This window comes from Pezoporus occidentalis, unplaced genomic scaffold (assembly GCF_034315485.1).
Source record: "Pezoporus occidentalis ecotype Australia unplaced genomic scaffold, CSIRO_AGI_Poc_V1 ctg7, whole genome shotgun sequence".
In the NCBI taxonomy this organism is placed as follows: Eukaryota; Metazoa; Chordata; class Aves; order Psittaciformes; family Psittacidae; genus Pezoporus; species Pezoporus occidentalis.
The window spans coordinates 8,618,373-8,633,931 of record NW_026916052.1 but is presented as its reverse complement, the minus strand read 5'-3'; the positions used below and the strand labels follow the sequence as shown (position 1 = coordinate 8,633,931).

General features: G+C 40.3%; 1 protein-coding gene and 1 long non-coding RNA gene across 2 annotated transcripts in view; both read left to right on the top strand.

The window, feature by feature from the left end:
* The window catches only part of FBXO30 (F-box protein 30), a 330,989-nt gene that overhangs the window by 144,173 nt on the left and 171,257 nt on the right, over nt 1–15,559 (top strand). The window lies entirely within an intron of this gene.
* Nucleotides 1–15,559, top strand: part of LOC134175589 (uncharacterized) — a 36,951-nt gene that overhangs the window by 19,211 nt on the left and 2,181 nt on the right. The window lies entirely within an intron of this gene.

Here is a 15,559-nt window from a genome sequence, read left to right as displayed (position 1 = left end):
TCTAGCTACCAACACCCTAATTAGCCTCCTGTAGCTCAGTATAAAACAGGTGTTCCATTAGGTGATTTATTTCATACTCTTATTATAATTTTATTGGAGACAAGTGTCCTTGAATCCAGTGCCTTCTGCATGGACAAATCTGACACCGCTCTACCCTTTGATGACTTTCTTAGACAAATTTCTGAGGTAAGTTTGGCAAACGTGTTGAAAGAGAGAGCAATTTTTCCTTTAAGAGGTAGGAAACTAAGCATTGAATTTAAATTTTCTGAAATGTGTCTAGGTGTACACCGAGGGAAAACAGCTGAAATATTATGTGTTATGTTATAATACAACAAAGAACTAAGTGGGAGTAAGCAGAATATTCTGACATGAGCTGACACTATTGGGTTCTGCAGAAATCATGGCAATGCTACCCCTCTTCTGCCTGTCAATGCTTACAAGGATTATCTTGCACTGCTTCTTACAATTTTTCTCTGAGTATTTCCAGATACTTTATAAGCACAGGAAAATCAAGACTCGTAAGGCAATAGCTCTCTGTACTGTAACCATACATATATCTAACTGTTTTCTTTGCATATGTTGTAGTAAGTCTCACAGAAACTGGTCTGGAAAGTGCTCTTGTACGTAGCAGCTGTCCTAGCCCATGCTGGTGGTAGGAGATGTTGGTCTTCTGAGGGTGAGAGCAAGCATGTATTTGGCACTGCATTCCCACTGCTCTGCAGGAACAGTTTCACTGATTGTTAAATTTGACACTACGTGCTTGTGTTTGACTTCTGTGGTCAAACAAGTTTGAGGCAGGATCTAGGTTGTCTGATATTCAGCTGGTATAATGGGTAGCTCTCTTGAGCCTTTTCCTTTCCAAAGTCATTGAACTGCCACTTAAAAGAAAAAATATGCATTTAAATTACAATACTTCTTTATCAGACTCATTAATTTTATAGTCCTACCTAATTAACCTCACATTGCTGAGTCAAGATTTTGACCACAGCTGTGTCTAGTTACTTCAGCCACTGTCCCATGGCTGTAATGTAATTAAGCTTAAGGCCTAAATTAATAACATCAGTATGTCAACAGAGCATGTCTTAGAATGACTATATGGCATGAAACCCAATAATTTACTTCCAGACATAGCTTATTAATGGCACATGGATGGAAAACAGCTTCTAGAGACAATTAGTGGACAAAATACATACAGATAATTCAACGTTGTTGTCACAAATATTTTAAAAAGCTGACTGTTCAGGCGTTTGCACACCACCAACACGTGCTGTAAACTGGTGCATGTGAGTGATGCTCACCAAAGCCCCTACCATCAGTTTCCTTTGGGTAGTGAGTACACAAGGCCATAAGGTCATTTGTGTTATGGAGCTCCTCAGGGCTAGTGATGAAACCTGTGCAGCACCAGGTTACACCCAGCACCTACAGAGTTCTCCTTGCTAGTTTCAATAGCCTAAGACTACTTGAAGTGGGAGTAATTGTCTGTAAAGAAATAGTGTTCTTCTCTAAGTAATTATGGCATATCATAACAGTACATGAAAGTTTTAACGCATGTCTCCCATAGTGCTAGTAAATTCCCAGCCTACTGGGTTTATCCACTGCTGGTTTTTCCAGCACTGCTGGAAACTTGTGTATAATATTTATGACTATTGTAATTACAAATTATTCCCTACTCTGTTATTGTGGAAATATTTTCATTTTGATTTGAAACAGATATGATTATTTGCATCATTCCTCATTGTCCCATATAGTAAAATACTGTTCTTCCCCAATAAAGGAAGACGTTGGAAACTTCTGGGCCTTCTCCTTGATTTAAGGTACAGGTCACAGAAGGATTTTCTTTTCTTTGTTTTAACTACTGTAAAAATATCTGTAAACGCTCGTGGCATTGCAGAATAATATTCAATGTTCTGTTGTAGTGAGGAGAAGAAAGCTTGAACAAGAAAAGAAGGCTGTTCCCGGTAAACAGGTACCCTACAATGGTAAGGCAGATTGATAACTAGGGAAGAGCTGAGGTTTAAATTTGCTGTTGGCTTGTTTTTATCTTTGCTGTATGCAAGTAAACATTGAAGGATAATTTTTGAAACATCCTAGATTATTCCTGAAACTCAGCTTAATCATGATGTGTTTTTAAGTCTCTTGTAGACCAATGTTGATTATGAGCTCTTTCAATCCCATAAGGTTCCAATTACATCTGACTGGAGTGAAAAAATAAAAAGACATTTTCAGCCTCCTGAGAAAAATGTTCTCACAAAGTACCTTCACAGAATGTGAAACATACTGATAGGACTGTAATCCCTCTGGAACCAGAAGCAGCAAAGGCTGTCTTACAAAACACAGTTGGAAAGAAAAGAAACAGGCACTTTAAATCACCCACTGGCATGTAGCAGGACTAATTTCTGTGGGAAACAAGAGTCTGAACTTCATTTCCTGTGTTTGCCTGGGTATTCTCATGGCCACCTCTGCTTTCGTCAAAACAAGGCTAGCTGAACTGGTTGAAGATGGATCACTTTTGCGGCTATGTTGGAACTTCGGGGCCAGGAGCTGCAAGAAGCCTGTAGGATAGGATTTCTCACTAACCTAATGGCTATGTTGTTTCACATGAAGAAGGAAACACAGGATTTGTTCTCTGCCCTTCCCACATGATCAAAAGAAAAGTGGGAAACAAATGCATTGGCCAAATCTTGATAAAATACGGTTAGTTTATAGAAAAGTAGTTCAAGGATTGATATTTAAAAGGTCAGCGTCTCTTCTGTGACTATTTTGTTTCATACTAGGAAGTAACAGTAACAAAACAAAATAGTTTCTAAGTAAAGTGGAAAGTTGAACTAAAAAGGGTGAGAATAGAGACAGAATTGAAATAGCTTTGAGAGGGCTACCTAGCATTATTAAGAAAAATATTTGCGAGACAGCTTCATTGTAAATAATGAATTTGCCTGAAAACTGAGGGGTTTCATGAGTGAATAGGTCAGCTAGCTTTTGAATAAATTATATTGAAGTTATATGTATTCTGCCTCTTAAAATAATAGTTTAAGATGGAAGGAAAATGAATAAGTAACACAGTGGGAATAACATTTACATTAAGATTACATTTAATTACAGCAAAGATGGAAATTATGCACAGAGTTTTACAACTGACTTAATTCTCAGTGCAGTCAACACAGAATGAATTAGGGTTGCTTGCAACAATGACTTCAGAAGTCAGTCACTCACGATGAAGAGTGTGGTGAGCGGAGCAGAAGGAAGTGCTTCACAGGATGGGAAGATGAGACAGAAAAGGAGAGAAAGGCAACAGGAGAGAACGTAAGAGGAAAAGGAGGGGCAAGCAGAGTTGAGGAAAAGAAACCCCTAAGTAGATAAGTAGGTAAATATGGATATGTGTAGTAGACTCTGTTGGGTCTGCATATGAAAATGTGTTAACACTGAGACCTTACAGTACTTACCAGCAGTTTCAGAACTGCTGTAAAACTTCTCAGAGTTCTTCCCTGTGCCAGGCAGCTATTGCCCCAGGTAAACGGCACAGTAGAGAGAGATGGAGGGGAAACCTCACAAATACATACCTCCTCTGCAATACACAGTGAAATGGGAGTTGCCCAGAAAGGCATTGGAAATGGTTCTCCAGAGAATCCTCTGTTGGATGACTACAGCTCCCATATGTGGGTGGTAGTGAAGCTGCAGTAATTAAAGTTTAAAATATTTCCTCGGTTTAGAAGAAAAGGAGTAAAAATATGCTTTGCTTATTTAATCTTCTCAGTGTATATCTCAAAAGTCCTGAGCTAGGTGCCTGAAGACTTTATTGATTCTCAACAGAAGTGAACTTACCACACTGACATGCAGACAGCTGCAAGCAGGTGGGTGTTTTTCTGTTTTCATAAAGCATAAAATAGTCTAGAGAGCTAGACATCTTGCTCAGCATTTCTGAAGGTTTCAGATGAGTACAAAACTGACTGCTCAGCCTGTTATTAAATCACAAAAGTGTGCTTATTCAGTATGGACTATGTATGCACAGATTTTTTTCTGTCCTGCTTACCTACAAAGCTAGGCAGCCTTCTAGCCATATATATGGGCAATGAAGGCTTAAAGGGTACAGCTCTGGTAGCATATTCACAGAACTAGGGTAACTATTCATATTTGTGAACATGGATGCCTGAAAATGTATTGTGAAATCCATGCATAAAAAGCTAAAATTAATGCCTTATGCCATCATAATACTCTGCTCAGTTGGCGAGCCCCTGTCCTGCAGAACCTGATGATGGAAGAACCTTTATTTTGCTCCATCAAAACTCAGCTTTGATACTGAAGATCTACAGTGTGGATTCTAGGCACATGGATATTTTATCCTCAATGATCCTTTGGCCGTCAGTATTTCTGCTGCAACCATAGTGGAGGACTCAGTGCAGCAGCAACTTATTAAAACCAACCTTTGTCACATATGGTACCAACAGCCTACAGTCATCCGATGATTAAAGAATTTCTATCACTATGCAAATGTAGCATCTCAAGACTACCTTCCAAAAGGCTGAAAAATACATTCCCCTTATCAGCCTCCTGAGCAACTACTACTGCTATCACCAAACTGTGTTAGAGATGCTGCTTGGCAGCATAGCAAAATTAGAGGTTTCTCTCACTGTACGTTGTCTTGATATATGGTTCTGGATATACAGCTTGTACTTGTGGCTCAGAAATAAAGTTTTCAACATAAAAAAGGATAGTGGAGTGCTGAAATGGGTGACTGGCAAATATTTCTGAATCTTTTTTCTTCAAGCATACAGACTAATTCCTCCAGTGTGTGGATGATAACTTCCTCCTGCAAATGGTGGATGCGCCGACCAGGAGAGGAGCGCTGCTGGATCTCATCCTCACTAACAAGGACGGTCTGGTCGAAGCAGTAAGGGTTGAGGGCTGCCTTGGTTGCAGCGACCACGAGATGGTGAAGTTCAGGATCTTGTGTGGTAGGACTAGTAGAATACCAAGTAGAATCGCAACCCTGGACTTTAGCAGGGCAAACTTTGGCCTTTTCAAGCAATTGCTAGGGGAAATCCCATGGGCAAGGCTGCTTGAAGGAAAAGGGGCCCAAGATAGTTGGTTGATATTCAAGGACTGCTTTTTCCGTGCTCAAGATCGAAGCATCCCGACACGTAGGAAGTCAAGGAAGAGGGCCAAGAGACCTGCGCGACTAAATAGGGAATTGCTGGGTATGCTCAAGTGGAAGAGGAGAGTTTACAGGTCATGGAAGGAGGGGCTGGCCACTTGGGAGGAATATAAGGCTGCTGCTAGGGGATGTAGGAAGGCAGCTAGGAGGACTAAGGCATCCTTAGAATTAAACCTGGCAAGAAGGGTCAAGGACAGCAAAAAGAGCTTTTTCAAGTACATGGCAGACAAAACTAACACCAGAGGCAATGTAGGCCCACTGATGAACGGGATGGGTGCCCTGGTGACAGAAGATACAGAGATGGCAGAGTTACTGAATGCCTTCTTTGTCTCTGTCTACTCTGCTGCAGGCAGTCCTGAAGAGCCCTGTACCCCAGAGACCTTAGATGAAGTCAGGTCGACGGAGCGACTTGCCTTAGTCGATGAGGAATGGGTTAGAGATCAGTTGAGCAATCTGGACATCCATAAATCCATGGGTCCAGATGGGATGCACCCACGGGTGCTGAGGGAACTGGCGGAAGTCATTGCTAGACCACTCGCCATCATCTTTACCAAGTCTTGGGAAACAGGAGAGGTGCCTGAGGACTGGAGGAAGGCAAATGTCACTCCAGTCTTCAAAAAGGGCAAGAAGGAGGACCCGGGTAACTATAGACCGGTCAGCCTCACCTCCATCCCTGGGAAAGTGATGGAACATCTTGTCCTTGGTGCCATCTTAAGGCATATCAAGGATAAGAGGGTTATGAGGGGCAGTCAACATGGCTTCACCAGGGGGAAATCATGTTTGACCAATCTCTTAGCCTTTTATGAGGAGATAACACGGTGGATGGATGATGGCAGAGCAGTGGATGTGGTCTACCTTGACTTCAGCAAAGCATTTGACACAGTCTCCCACAGCATCCTCACAGCTAAATTGAGGAAGTGTGGACTGGATGATCAGGTAGTGAGGTGGACTGCGAACTGGCTGAAGGAGAGAAGCCAGAGAGTTGTAGTCTATGGGGCTGAGTCTAGTTGGAGGCCTGTAACTAGTGGAGTGCCTCAAGGGTCAGTACTGGGACCGGTATTATTTAATATATTCATCAACGATTTAGATGAGGGAATTGAGTGTACTATCAGCAAGTTTGCTGATGACACTAAGCTGGGAGGAGTGGCTGACACGCCAGAAGGCTGTGCTGCCATCCAGCGAGACCTGGACAGGCTGGAGAGTTGGGCAGGGAATAACTTGATGAAATATAACAAGGGAAAGTGTAGAGTCTTGCATCTGGGCAGGAACAACCCCAGGTTCCAGTATAGGTTGGGGAACGACCTGCTAGAGAGCAGTGTAGGGGAGAGGGACCTGGGGGTCCTAGTGGACGACAGGATGACCATGAGCCAACACTGTGCCCTTGTGGCTAAGAAGACCAATGGCATCCTGGGGTGTATTAGAAGGGGGGTGGTTAGTAGGTCGAGAGAGGTCCTCCTTCCCCTCTACTCTGCCCTGGTGAGACCCCATCTGGAATATTGTGTCCAGTTCTGGGCCCCTCAGTTCAAGAAGGACAGGGAGCTGCTGGAGAGAGTCCAGCCCAGGGCAACAAAGATGATTAAGGGAGTGGAGCATCTCCCTTCTGAGGAAAGACTGAGGGAGCTGGGTCTCTATAGTTTAGAGAAGAGGAGACTGAGGGGTGACCTTATACGTGTCTATAAATATATAAAGGGGGAGTGTCACGGGGATGGAGCCAGGCTCTACTCAGTGGAAAACAATGATAGGACAAGGGGTAATGGGTGCAAACTGGAACACAAGAGGTTCCACTTAAACTTGAGAAGGAACTTCTTCTCAGTGAGGGTGACGGAACACTGGAACAGGCTGCCCAGGGAGGTTGTGGAGTCTCCTTCCCTGGAGACATTCAAAACCCGCCTGGACACATTCCTGTGTAATATTATCTAGGTGTTCCTGCTCCGGCAGGGGGATTGGACTAGATGATCTTTCGAGGTCCCTTCCAATCTCTAGCATACTGTGATACTGTGATACTGTAATTCTGCTGAATTTCCATGTATAGCAAAATAAAGGCAATTTGTAGTCTGATGAGACAGAATTTGAGGACAGATTTCATGGAGCAGTTACTCTGACATACTTAAGTTTTGCTTTAAATGTGGGGGATTTCAATAACAGGTACAATGCATCTATAAATGGTGGTGTTTTTTTAGCTAGTGCTACTGGAGTAGCTTTGCTGCAGCTGTACCACTGTGATTTCAATACTCTATTCACCTATGAAAAATGGAAAAGGGAACACACACTAAAAAATACCTCAGGCATCCACCTAAATTTCTGGTGTTTTTTTTTTTTTAATGAATTTAGTATTGCAAATGCAGGATATTTTTTTTTCCCAGATGAAAGTATTTAAGGCATTTAAGAAGGTCACATTTTGGGTTAGCCTTTTTCTAGGTAATCTCGAGGTCTTCTATCTGTATTAAGCACTGGAGGTATGAGTCCAGGTTTTATTCTTTTTCCCCTTATCTTCGTTCAGTGCAGAGCTTTCTTTGCTGCCTCAGGACATCTCAAAATAAACTTATTGGGGCAAGGAAGGATTTTGTTGAAATTGAGTTTTGGGGCATTTCTGAGGTGCTGTAGGCATTTAAACCAAGAGAATAATTTAAGCAGTCACATCCTTGTTCTAAGGGCATGCTTTCCACTGAATTACTTTGAGTTATCATATTTTCACACAGCTTTTGCTATCATATTAATCTGACAGACTTTTCAGGGTCTTCCCCATGAGATTCTTCCTTAAAAATGTTCAAAGCTCCCAATGACTCAGTTGAGATTTAAGCAGCAGACCTAATTTTAGTAACAAAATTTTATCAGTATTAGGTACATGTAGCTACGTGCCTTCTGTTTAAGGACTGTTACTCTTTAGGCTAGCAATGGAAATGTTTAGAGCTGGCGCTTTTATATCAGCAATGCAAGATGTGTTGTGGGCTCAAGAGTGCAAGCAGGAGTGGGTGAAAAGGCTGAGATGGTTTTGAAGGGAGAGGGTCCTTTGGGGATCTGCATGTCAAGTAATCTATCTCTAAAATCACACATGAAATTTCTCTTGAAGAGTGCTATTTGGAGCAGGCCAGGAAAGAGTTAAAAAGCTGCTGATAAGCCATAGATATGATTCAGGGACCAATGCCTGAGTTCATTCTGTTGTCATCTTTTATTTAGTAGTTAGCCAAGATGCCCAAGAAATCAAATAATATGGTAATATAAAAAAATTACTGGCATTTATGAGCTTTCTTTCCAATGCCAAAGGCATTAACTAACCAAGCAACAAGTACAGTTTTTTGTTACATGATCCAAAGCCTGAACCCTGACTCTATGTTAAACTACAGTCACTCCATGTAAATGAGTATGATTAAGGGCTTGGCTTTACTCTTATACGTATTTTCTTTCTATCTTTTCAGAATGTGCAGAGCCATTCAGTTTATTGGGTGGTTGATGTTTTCTGTTTTACAATCCCTGACCTTAATTGCATCCTTTTACTAATGTTACTACTCTCAGCACGTCAAAGGCTATTGTAAACCAGAATATAATGCCCAAACTCAATTTGATCTTTTCCTGAGTTTTTGATCTTTATGAGATTTTTAAATTGCTTAAATGTAACAACAATCCTAACTCTAAGTTGTATCCTTGAGTGAAAATCTTCTACTAGGAGACAGTAGCAATAACTCTGAGAATTTTTCTATGTGTCTCTGGAAACTCCAAAAAATCATGAAATAAAACAGCCTTTTGTGTATTTAGATTTTTCCAATATACTTCCAATCACAATCCTTACCCTATCATAGCTAGAGGATCACTAAAATGAAAATACAATAAAAGTCTTTATTGGAATAAGTGCTCCTCCTTACTCTGTAGGCTGGGAACAATCCAGGAATTGTTTAGACTTTGGATTTCTTAACTGTAACTCATAGACCTAAGCTCAGTTATAGATAGTGCATCGATATTGATGATAAAAGAGAACATAAAGTCTGAGGTTACAGTCCTAGTGTTAATTATATGTTAGCGTCAATCCTACAATAAGAATTAACAGCACATATTGTTTAGTGGTCACAAACACTACTGTTTAAAAGGACAACAGAGAATCGAGTAATGAGGGAAAACACTTTTTGAAAGAGAATATATTTGAATATCCTAGATATGCACAAGCCTTCTTATTGTCATCAAAAGCGTTTCAGAATTCAGAAATAAACAGACCACCAAAAAATCTTCATTTGCCAAGCTTAATCCCAAAGTAATACTAACTTCAGTCATACCCAGAGTAGAAAGTGCTGTTTCTAAAAACTGTGTATACGTTAGTCCTTACCAGCACCAGCCCTTGTCCAATTTCATTAGACCAGGTTCCTTTGTTCACTTTCTTTGGGTAAGGAAGCAGTCAAATGCTGCCTCAAAGGATTTAGTAGCATCTCATTTTCCTGTGACAAATGCTGTTCCATTGACTTTCTCATGTCAAGGAGTGTGTTGAACAGAAACTTCATTACTGCCTGACAGCAGTGATCATGTATGTCATTCTGTGCAATGGGTACAAATAGTGTTTAAAGTGACATAAAAATCAATGACTTGCAGGTTGGGGGTTGCCTTCTTGGTTTGCAAGCCCTTGCTCAGTAAAATACCTTCTTTAAACATTCATTTGTGGATTGCAGTTTAAATTACTGTTACTTTTGCAGTATGGAGTTGTATTCAACCATTCATTTCTCCTTGCTGCCTTTCAATCAATAATTTAAAAATACTTTAAAAGCCTTTATTGTGTCCCAGGGTTAAGCAGTCATGATAATTGTCACATGTGAGAAAGAAACCTGTTACGCTGTGAGATTTGATCTCTACCTCAGATTCTTGTCTTTTTCATTTGTATTTACTTCTCATCTATACTTTTTTGAGGTTTGAATGGAAATTGTCACAGAGAGAGAAAATTCTGATAATCTGAAAAACAGTCCTCTGATGGGTCTGTAGGAAGACTTTAAAAAAGAGCTAGAGAATATTAAATAGTTTATAGCATGCTGATATGTTGTGCAAAGATTTCTAAGGTTAACTTCATGCAAAAAACTTAGAAACTGTTAGCAATCAGATTGACATTTCCTCCTGTAGTGTCACTTACATACTTGTTATGAATGGATTAATGAAAAAAAATAAATCCCAGAACTCTGACATCACCTTTTGTTTGTACTGATAATTAAAACTAGGTGCAGTTACAGAAAGCCTATAAAGCTAGATAAAATTCTAAATTAGACCAGTAAAAAATAATAGTACAACAATGCACAAACTGACTTGAAAGATGTACAGGGTCTCTGAGGTTGCTTTCACCTCAGTGAAGTCATTACATGATAAATATCACGCAACAAGTTAGGAGAAAGAGAAATATTAATGGCACATTATATGATGAAAGAATAAATCCTAAGCATAAATACTATTGAACATTAATTTTATATGGACATTTCTTCTATTAGCTCCATAGTCCACTACTTTTTTGACAACTTTTGTTTAAAGAGATACTTAGTGCAATCCTGACTTCTCAAATTTTCCAAGTGATAGCATGTTAGACAATATTGTTCTGTTCAGGTTGAGAAAGAAATGAGATAATGAGGTTTATATTCACTTCGATCCAAGATTCCAGTTTTAGAAATGAACTTGAAGACTTTGTGCTCTGTGGCATAAAAAGTAATTTGTCTTTTTGTAGAGCACTTGATGTCAGAACTGGTACTTTCAGTTAGGCAGGCATAAAGAAGTCTGATTTCAAATATATGATGCCATAAATCTAGTCTGTGAGAACATCATGCTAACCATCTGGCACTTTGAAATACTCTGTTTTCCAAAGCACTTTCCAAACCTTTTAACAGTTGCAGATGGTGTTTTGTCACTGTACCTTATTTCTGCTTCAAAACTAAGAATTAGAGAGGTAGCGGTTGGAAAGGCCCTCCAGGTATCACCTGGTCCAATTTCCCAGCTCAAGTAGGGTCCCTGACAGAAAGTTTCCTAGGACCATGTCCACTCAGGTTTTGAGTATCTCCACAGATATTAGAGGGTATGGATGGCTGAAGATACTTCACATATTGCACCTACTCCAGGGAAGGTCAACTCAAGTGTTGTGGTAATGGTCACACCGGCTTGTGAGATGCATGCTCTGTTAATCAGAGGAAATGCAAACACTGCCTCTTTCAGACAAAACCCTCATTTTGGACTCTCTCCACCTTATCCTCCTGCCTCCAAGCAACACTGTTTTTCCTTCAGGGGCAACCACAGTATCTGTCAGCATGAGGCACGTCTACAGCAAGTTTCTGTATGTAGTGTCTGCTCTGACTGTGGTCTGATCCACCTTCAAATCTGAGGCTGACACCTGTCTGCACTCCTACCATGATGTGTGTTGTGATGGCAAACACCGCTGCAACTTTCCTTCCTACTTGTCCTCCTGAGAAGGCTTTCTCACTTTTTCCCATTTTTGAGGTCACCACCTCAAGCAGTCATGAGGAACCATGATTCTCCTTTGAAGATCTTCATGATTCTTTGACGATCAGCCTGAACACAGACTGAATTCAGACAGACTATAGGAAGAAATACAGATGCCAGGGGTCCTGGAATGGAGGCCCAGCTTTTCCAGCACAGTGTTTTTGCAGCTCTGACCATCTGGACTTTCTTACAGACAGTTTCCATCTGCCACCTGCTTGATGCCCCAATTTCTTTTCTGACGTTGAGCCCATCTGGTTATAGCTCATGGTTTCTTTTCCTGAACTGTAGGAATAGCACAGCTCTCTAACAAGGCACTGTGCACATTCCTACACAGGCACTGTCCATCCCCTTAGGAACTGCAAAATTCAATGCAAATAAAATGTTTCTTGATGCATCAGATCACCAAGGAATAGCAGAGTATGAACAAAAAGCGTGGTGAAATACTGGCACATCTCACAGTCCACCTGAACTACTATGCAATTGCACCTATACAGAAAGTTTTCACCATGACACCTAGCTAAACCTAACATTTATGAAAACACTCCATAGGAGCTTATATGTGGAAACTAAATGGGCATCATTATTCTCCAACTAAAAATACCTCTCACTTTGTCAGCCTCCCTTTACCGGCTTTAGTGACGTTGAAGTTTAAAATGACCCTGCAGAGATAAGCATGTGGTAGTGTTGTGGTTATGCAAATGCCAGTGTTGTTAATGCGCTCTGCAGTGAAGCAAAAAGAACTGATAGGCATTTCCATTTCTGAACTAGTAGTTGTTTATTAACATGGAAAGAGACAGTCCAGGAGATAAGAACAACATCCTTTTCTTAGAGCCAGTGTTCCTAAGCCATCTGTTGGCCTGCCTACCTGTGATAATCATCCCTTGTCCCTGCCAAATTTTGTGCTGCACTGTGCATGACATTTTAAATGATTTAATGGACTAATCTGCATTTTTCAAATAATTTTACATGCCAATTAATTTCATCTTATGGTTAAGCTACCCTTCCACAAACAGCATTAGGGAAAGACACAGATAAACACTAACTTTGCCAGTTATGAGTACATCAGAGAGGGTGCCTAGGGCTGCTGGGATAGAGTGTCTGGTTTGGGAGGTGTAGGAAGGGTGTTCATGGGAGGTGTCTGAACTTGATAGGTTTGTGATAACAGCAAGGTATGCAGGAATGTTATGGTTTGTGTGCATAGCTGACAGGCAGCAGGGAGTAAAGGAGGATGCCTGAGAGAGTGGGAATAGCTGCACAGGTTGTTTGAGCAGTGGGAGCCAGGGAGATTTTCTGTTTACCCCAGAAGTTTTGCCAAACCCATTCTGTGTGTTTATCCTGGCCCCTTCTAGCTGCTGCCATGGCTGGGAGACTGAGACCCATCAAAGGCAGCAAAGGGCAAATGGGAGATCAGCAGGCAGTTGTTCAAATGTAGCAGCTATCACCATGAACTGAGCAGAACTTAAAGAGCATAAAGCCTGCAGCATAAACTTCCTGTCCCTAGACTTATTTGTCAAATAAAAGGGAAGGGAGAAAGGCAGAAAAATGTCCCTGCCTCATTTTCAATGGCATTTATATTGTGAAACTGCAGATACCAAAAGCACTGTGTGAACTGGACATCTTTGAGCTAAGCCGTTATAAAGACTCATCTTTCTTTATAAAAGTCTTTCCAAATGATGTACTCAAACCTTCTTATTAAGAGATTTTGACAGATTTATAAATAGTAAATTGTACCTCCAGGGATGACCTCTCCAATCAAAAAGTTCCAGCTTTGGATGCTGTGGATGTTCCAGAACATTTCCCATGGGCAGCTCTGACCAATGGTGCATCTCCCCATTGTCGTCATCACAGCCTCTTCTGCTGCCATGGGACAGATAGCAGGCTGTAGGGAGGGCTTCCTAAAAAGCTGACAGATGACTTACACTATGAAACATGATGATCAAAATGCACAAAATTGTACAAGACTTCAGTATCTACAAAGTCTTTGGGGAAGTCATTGCTGGCTTTACTTTTTTTGTGATTATAAATGGCCTAGAGTTGCTCTCTACCAGGCTAAGTTTTCAGGTTACTTAGATGTCTGGTTTTATCCATTGTGTTAAAATGTCTGTGGCTTAAAATTAAAGAGATATTCTCAAGGCTGGCAGATTCAAAGTAAGACATATTTTCTGTGCTGATTGCACTTCAAAGTCCTTGTAGCATGCTATATTGATCGATTTTTACCAAGACCAGTCAATTCTTTTTTATTTCATCTGTCCTTCTGGAAAAAAAAAAAAAAAAGCTCTGTGTGTGTGATGAAAGTGGAACAGTTGTATGAAGAAACTGTAGTTTATTACCAGCCTTCCGTGTGACCATTAGGGAAAAACGGCACAAACACAAACTACCATTTCTGGGAAGATATAGACTTTATCCTCTCTAATTTTTCTTAGTTTTTTAAAGGAATTCAGCTGCACTTATCAACACCCCTACACTGAGAAAAGCTGATATGAGAGGGTTTTTCATTTGATGGTGTGCACTGGGTTGGTTTGTTCTTTTTTTTTTTGATATCATATGCAAAACATATTTTTAGTGGTTCTGACCACTTGCAATATCTAACAACTTTTGTAGATCAAATGAGTGCCTGACAGAGATTGAACAATCAATCTCTATCAAATTATAGTGGTCTCCCACAGTGAATTAAATCATGATCAAAGTTTTCATTAGCTTAATTTGGGAAAATGCTGAAGCCTTTTAATTTCTTCCTTAAGGGGAAAATATACATAGTTCTGCAGGTTAAAGCAAGGCTTTAAACAGTATTTCTGTTGGGTTTTAGACCTTCAGAAATGAAGCGTAGAGAACCCAGCTTGTTCTTAACTTGGTCTGCACCTCTGTATGAATAACTAATCCCTCATAATATTGTGAAGCCAAATGAGAGGTCTCTTAATTAAGGTATTGGACTAAGGCCAGTAGCCTCTTAGGAACATTCAAAAGAAGTTGACACCAACATGTGGCCTCAGTTGGTCACAGTTGGTCACTGATGTGATCAGCTGTGCCCTGAAGCCCCTTTACCTGTATGAAGTCCCAATAGCTTTTTAAAAAAATGAATGTTCATAGAAAGCATGCAATGACTTGGAGTGTTGCCCAAGATGTTTTCCTGGATTTCACACTTTTTACATTTTTGAAAGGAAAGAAAATCAGAAGACTCAAAATTATGATATGTATATTCATTAAGAATATGAATGATATTTACAAAATGTTCTTCTTTCCTATAGAATCCACAGCCCTATTTAAAGCCAAATTAAATCTATGTCACCCTAATGACCTATCTTGGGAGGCAGGAACCTGGGCCTTTTCCATTTCATCAGATATTGTAACATATTTCTTTAATTGTGCATGGGGAATATGTAAATACCATTATTGTGTGAAAGAAAAGAGAATATATGTTAAACAAAGCTGATGAAATCATGGATGTTTAATGCTACTAGAAAGCTGTTAGGCATTTGGCATAAGAGTAATAAATTGCCTTTGTTTCTTAGGCACTTATAGTGCCACACTGATGTAGTGACAGAGTCCTTCAAAACCTTCAGTGTATTCATCCTTACAAAACTTTGGTGAGGAAAGAAGACCATCCCTTCATACTGCATGGAAGGACAGAGAAACCATTATCTACACAAAATAACATGAGGACAATTTTACCTCGAAAAGACTTGAACAGAGTTACCCGTATCCCACGTTAGCAGCCTAGCTGCTTTCCTATCTTCTCCCCCTTATCAAGAAAACAATTCTTTTTTGCAACCAGTAATATTATAATAAAATGTAAGCACAGAAAGAGGACCTTACACAGGGAAGATACCAATGAAACTGAGGTACTGGATTCTTTAGAAAGTCACAAAGTTTCTTAAAGATTTGGGGGACTTTGTGCAGCCTTTGGGTTTGCCTACTAGCACTGGTAAAAGCACTGTCTCTTTTATGTTTTGCAATTTGTGT